The sequence below is a fragment of the Mchenga conophoros genome, linkage group LG3 (genome assembly GCF_057382185.1).
Source record: "Mchenga conophoros isolate Kocher_MC1m ecotype Shallow Benthic linkage group LG3, M_conophoros_male_GT1.1, whole genome shotgun sequence".
NCBI classification, from domain to species: Eukaryota; Metazoa; Chordata; class Actinopteri; order Cichliformes; family Cichlidae; genus Mchenga; species Mchenga conophoros.
In genome coordinates this window covers 33916925-33923768 of record NC_140528.1, presented here as the reverse complement: position 1 = coordinate 33923768, position 6844 = coordinate 33916925, and the positions used below count along the sequence as shown (strand labels likewise).

Sequence of the window (6844 nt, the reverse complement as noted above, 5' to 3'; positions counted from 1 at the left end):
ATGAAGGGTCCATCAGTGTATCTGCTCCTCGGTAAGTCAAACAAAGAGCTCCGACACTCCTTTGTTCAACTCTTAAATTCCAAAAACATGACTTTACTTCATAAATGTGCTGCTGGCTGCATATTTGTGCACATTTATCACCGCTGCCAGTAAATGACTGTAAATGACTTTGTGTGTGTCCTTAAAAGGGAAACACTCAGAGGTTTTCTTAATAAATCACACTTCCATTATGTTTTCTTTTTAAAATTATTTAAAGCTTCTATCCAAATCAAAACAGCACGTACAGCTTTGTCCTTAGTGTTACCAGCGTGTGACCTCACAGTGCTCTGATGGCAAAGTTTATACAGGAAGTCAAACAGTGTTTCTGTGCTCTGGATTCACACTGATTAAACCTCTCAGCATGTCGTTTACATCCAACTCTGTCTCTGCGCACACGTGTGAGTGCAGGGTGTGTTACACAGATGCTTGTAATTATCCAGATGTTGCTGTTGCTCTGCGTAGGTCGAAGTTGCAGCAGAGCTCACCAGGAAGAGGAAGTAATGTAAAAATAATCACAGATAAAAGCTACAAACAGCAATGGGGTGATACAGAGACGTCCAGCTCTGCAGAGCTCTCCTGGAATATCTGAATCTCCACCTGACCTCAAACCCTTCATGTGAAACTGGTTAGTTCTCTCGGAGCTGGAGATAGTGGGCGGGGCTTCTTCTCACCGTGGATTCATCTTTATCACATCGGGAGAGGCTGTCACTCACACATGCTGACCAAAGTGCTGCACAGAAGCAAAGCTATCAGCAGAGAATCAAAGCAAAACAAAGAGTTTAATAATGATAAAGATAAAAGACACAAACAGTGTTAATATAAGCAGAAACAAAGTAACAATGACAAAGAAATACAGATAAAATAATGAGAGGTGTGCTGGGAAAACGCGAGCGCACGTCAGTTAGAAGATTTTGAGAAGAGTTTTCCAGCTGGGATTTGAAGACTGTGGGTGAGGAAGACAAACTGATGGGAAGAGGGAAATGACTCCAGAGATACGGAACGCCCAGCCAGCAGCACGAGCCAATCAGCAGTCTGGAATAGCTGAAAACTGCTGATCAGCAAACATGAGTGTGCAGTTTGTGAGAGACAGGACTGTAAAGGAGATTTAAGCTATGTCACCAAGGACCCGGGATCTGAAGGACACTCAGCAGGGCAGCCCACACCTGTGGCACCACTGTGGATGTGCTGCAGGCCTACAGTGGGTCCCACTGTGGACCCCTCTCTGTTTAGCGTGGGCTGCGTACAATGGGGCGTATCAGGACCCCACAGCACAGGCCTCAGATGTGCTCTGGGCGATGTTTAGTCATTTCCAATACAATGCATGCAAAACATTGTACAAACTTCCTTCAGTGACCTCTGACCTTCAGTGACCTCTGACCTCCTGTTGCAGGTGTGTGTGTGCTGCTGCTGTCTGCACTGACTGTTTCTGCAGGTGAGTCGATGGAAGTGAAAACAATCAGTGAGACTCCTACAAGAACACAAATACACTTACTGTGTGTGTGTGTGTGTGTGTGCGTGTGTGTCTGTGTGTGTGTGTGTGTCTGTGTGTGTGTGTGTGTGCCTTACCTCTTCCAGTCCTCGCCTGCCTGCCTCCATTCCTGCCGTTACAGGCTTTCCTCCACTTAGTGGTCATCTTTCCGTACTTTGTCTCCACCTACCTGATGGTGTCGATCTACAAAGCAGTCCTGCCAGGTATAATCTCCGTGACGCTGTGTAGCACAGCCTGGGCTGTAATTGTCCTGTAATTAATAGAATTTAAATGAATTTCATTTGAAATTCCAAAACACACAAACACTTAAAATCAGGTTTTACAGCAAGCAAAGAAATCGTTATATTCTAACTACCTTTAATTAGTGCGTAAGTTAAAGTACTGCCTCATATTCTGGTAATGCAAAAATCAAACAATGTTTTCCATCTTACATCATAAGTATGCTGCACTTTGGGCCCATGTCGTATTATTAAGTCGCTTAACTTTTACATCATTATTTAATATTTATGATGTTGACACGCATGATGGTTTTTCTGATAATAGATTGTCCTTTTTTACTTAAGCACTTCTTATGCATAATTTAAATCACTTACACAGTGTTTAAGGTTTTTTTAGTTTTATTATTTATTATTATTGTTTCCTGTAAAACCTGACATGTTAGTATTTGCAGTGTACCTACTTTAAGGATCTGTAAGTGAATATAATTACATTGTGATTCTAATAAACTACATTGCTGCTCCATTTAATTAGAGGATCCTACGCTGTATTATAAAGTGCTACTGAAACGTCTCAGCTGAGTCACATGACCTGCTGGGGTCTTTACTGTCATTTTCACTGGTTCCCATTACACCGACAGAACGCTCACTGGCCATTTGCATGGATATGGCGACGCTTGAAAGAGGGAATGAAGAGGGATGCAATGAAGACTATGATGACATTGATGCTGACGTCACCACGACTTTCTGAGACTGCAGAGACTTCTGTCTGCATTTGGTTGATTTGGTGACTTCTTATATTATTATTGAAGATATGTTAAGCTCTGGTTGTTGCTATTATTAGTTAGATTTGAGTTGTAAATTCATTGTTTATGTTAAGTTCATTTAGTTATTAGCTCTTATGTTGCTCATTTTTTGTTCTTCGATCCCTTTGTGTCTTCACCCTCTGTACATGTGTCATGTTAAGTTCGTGTTGTTCTGTTTCATCTTTAATGTTGAAAGTCTTGTTTCTATGATAATCATGCTTAGTGCTAATTTCCTCTGTGGTGCCATTATGTTTATTTGGGTCAGCTGCTTCCCCATGTGTCTCCACTTCCCCTGATCACCTCCTGTGTGTATCTAGTCTGTGTGTTTTCTTTCAGTCTTTGTCGAATAGTCTGTGTTGCCTCCCTCCATGTTCACATTCATAGTCAGAGTTGTCATATTCATTTCATAGTTCTTCAGTCTTGTTGTCTCAGTTGTTTTAGTTTTCCCAGTTTAGGTTTTCAGTTACAGTGGGGCAAAAAAGTATTTAGTCAGCCACCGATTGTGCAAGTTCCCCCACCTAAAATGATGACAGAGGTCAGTAATTTGCACCAGAGGTACACTTCAACTGTGAGAGACAGAATGTGAAAAAAAAATCCATGAATCCACATGGTAGGATTTGTAAAGAATTTATTCGTAAATCAGGGTGGAAAATAAGTATTTGGTCAACAACAAAAATACAACTCAATACTTTGTAACATAACCTTTGTTGGCAATAACAGAGGTCAAACGTTTACTATAGGTCTTTACCAGGTTTGCACACACAGTAGCTGGTATTTTGGCCCATTCCTCCATGCAGATCTTCTCGAGAGCAGTGATGTTTTGGGGCTGTCGCCGAGCAACACGGACTTTCAACTCCCGCCACAGATTTTCTATGGGGTTGAGGTCTGGAGACTGGCTAGGCCACTCCAGGACTTTCAAATGCTTCTTACGGAGCCACTCCTTTGTTGCCCGGGCGGTGTGTTTTGGATCATTGTCATGTTGGAAGACCCAGCCTCGTTTCATCTTCAAAGTTCTCACTGATGGAAGGAGGTTTTGGCTCAAAATCTCACGATACATGGCCCCATTCATTCTGTCCTTAACACGGATCAGTCGTCCTGTCCCCTTGGCAGAAAAACAGCCCCATAGCATGATGTTTCCACCCCCATGCTTCACAGTAGGTATGGTGTTCTTGGGATGCAACTCAGTATTCTTCTTCCTCCAAACACGACGAGTTGAGTTTATACCAAAAAGTTCTACTTTGGTTTCATCTGACCACATGACATTCTCCCAATCCTCTGCTGTATCATCCATGTGCTCTCTGGCAAACTTCAGACGGGCCTGGACATGCACTGGCTTCAGCAGCGGAACACGTCTGGCACTGCGGGATTTGATTCCCTGCCGTTGTAGTGTGTTACTGATGGTGACCTTTGTTACTTTGGTCCCAGCTCTCTGCAGGTCATTCACCAGGTCCCCCCGTGTGGTTCTGGGATCTTTGCTCACCGTTCTCATGATCATTTTGACCGCACGGGATGAGATCTTGCGTGGAGCTCCAGATCGAGGGAGATTATCAGTGGTCTTGTATGTCTTCCATTTTCTGATGATTGCTCCCACAGTTGATTTTTTCACATCAAGCTGCTTGTCTATTGTAGATTCACTCTTCCCAGTCTGGTGCAGGTCTACAATACTTTTCCTGGTGTCCTTCGAAAGCTCTTTGGTCTTGGCCATGGCGGAGTTTGGAGTCTGACTGTTTGAGGCTGTGGACAGGTGTCTTTTATACAGATGATGAGTTCAAACAGGTGCCATTCATACAGGTAACAAGTGGGGGACAGAAAAGCGTCTTACAGAAGACGTTACAGGTCTGTGAGAGCCAGAGATTTTCCTTGTTTGAGGTGACCAAATACTTATTTTCCACCCTGATTTACGAATAAATTCTTTACAAATCCTACCATGTGGATTCATGGATTTTTTTTTCACATTCTGTCTCTCACAGTTGAAGTGTACCTCTGGTGCAAATTACTGACCTCTGTCATCATTTTAGGTGGGGGAACTTGCACAATCGGTGGCTGACTAAATACTTTTTTGCCCCACTGTAGCTCTCGCCCCCGTTTGCCTTCGTTTGAGTTGTATTCATGTTATCAGCCACATTAAAGGCTCGTTTGTTTGCAACTCAGTTTCATCTCCCTCTCTGTCTGCTTTTCGGTCTGCACCTAAAACACACTGTCGTACCCCGCCGTGACAGTTGATGTCCACCAACAGCAAATCATCCAAAGGGGTAACCCTAACCATGGTGGTTACTCAGGATCATCTCTTTATAAACCCTTCAGCCCTTCAGTTTCTGACTTATTGAAGACAACTGCAGCTGGGAAATTTGGATAAACCTGTCTCACACATGGTCAATAAAAAGTATAAAGAGATCAGAACTGCCTTTAAATGGTAAATGGCCTGTATTTGTAAAGTGCTTTTCTAGTCCCTATCAGTGTTGGTCAAGTTACTTGAAAAAAGTAATCAGTAACTAATTACTGATTACTTCCCCCAAAAAGTAATCCCGTTACTTATTTTGAAAAGTAATTAATTACTTAGTTACTTAGTTACTTTTTAAAAACACGATTTACAACCTGAAGAGGTGATAAAGTGAAAGATCTTTCAGCCCAATTCTACTTTTTCTGCATAATCCATCATACAAAATGTAATCAAATGGAAAAGTCTCTTTTTTTAACTTGTTTTATCAGTTTTAATCTTTTAACTTTATGCATCAAGCAAAAATGTAATTATATGCAACATTCTCTGACTGGAAGAAATTAGTTTAACATTTAAACCTATTTTCTGCACATTCCAGCACATAAAATATTTTTTTGTGTTTACACTCACTCTTTCAAATAGATGCAAGTAAAACACCTTCCGATTACAAGGCGAACTCCCAACTCTAGAGACACAATTTATTGTGTTCATTTGTTTAAATAAAACATGTCTGCCTGATTGACAGCCAGCACAGCGGGGAAGTAGGAAGTAAGTCAATGCTTTGTTTATGTGACACTTCACAAACCTCATTTTTCGATGACCTAATTATAAGCTGATACTTCAAAACCCAAACAAGGAGCACTGAAAGGTTAAAGAGCTGAGAGCAAAGAAAGCTTAAAGGTGGACGATCAACACGAGGAGGCAACAGAGCAACACAAACACCAGGAATCATTACAAACAGTTTCAGAAACACAAATCAGTTAATACAGGTCACAGACATCTGCAGGGAAGGAGGCTATGTGAATGTATTCATTTGAAGCATGTGCAGAACCTGAAACCAGAGCTACCAGGGTCAGAGGGGAAACCTGACAGCAGACTCTCACTGAACTGTGAATGTAGTTATCAGATTTAACTAAGAGGGAAGATGTGAAGAAGTATTGAGGCTTAGGACAGGATAACATGAGGTGGATGCTCTTTAATGAAGCCCACAAACCTTTTCACAGCACTGTGATAGAGTTTACGAGCACCGAGCCGAGAGCTGGCTGCACAAGAGTTTGATTTAGAAGAAGAAACACATCCTTCATTTCTGTATAAGCAGCATGTTTGTAAATGTTTAACATTCTGAGCCAGGAAAGAAAGTCCGCTCTCACATCAAATATACTCGGCGCTTTATCACTCCACAGAGTCAGTGTAAAGTTTCAAATACAGGAAAGGCAGAAGTGGACAATATCATGATTTACAAGTCTGTGATTGTAAAGTAAACAAGTCTCTACGTATGAAGCAAACAGCAGTGCACTAAAGACAGATTTGAGTATATTAGCAGTTATTTATGCACACAACACTGCACACACGCCCTGGGAACCTTCGGATAACATTTTAAAGGTCCCAGTTTGGACTGTTGAGGTTCTTTTCTTCTTGGATGCGTTGGTCTCTTTGGTAGATGCAGCAGGGTGAACGTTGTGTGGCTGCAGGGTTTTGTCTTGTAGCATCTCTCACCGATATCGGTGGTGCTACAGAACTTTGTCTCTGCTCACCTCAAACCACTTTATGGCTCTGTTTAATATACTCTCCATTCACTGACTGTAAGCTTTGGCTCCGTCACAAAGAGTGATGTAGCCAGCATCACTGCACTGCTCATTGGCCAGTTGGCACATCCAAAATAACCCTCATAGGACCACAATTTCTAAATATCACTCTCTGTTTTATGCTTTTCAAACTAGTGACTGAGACCAATCCATAGATCTAGACACACTCTTTTTGCCCCCCAGTGGCCATTATAAAGAACACAGTTTTATGGCACTTCACATCTTTTATACGGACCATTTCAGTTGAAACGGTTCAGGTATTTGGTTCCTTC

At 41.9% G+C, this 6844-nt stretch overlaps 1 long non-coding RNA gene across 1 annotated transcript; it reads left to right on the top strand.

The window, feature by feature from the left end:
- On the top strand, nucleotides 1-2494 carry LOC146578296 (uncharacterized). The gene is made up of 4 exons (XR_014891328.1): nucleotides 1-31; nucleotides 1430-1471; nucleotides 1615-1731; nucleotides 2385-2494. It is a non-coding gene; the product is annotated as an uncharacterized LOC146578296 (long non-coding RNA).
- The last annotated feature ends 4350 nt before the right edge of the window (nucleotides 2495-6844 follow it).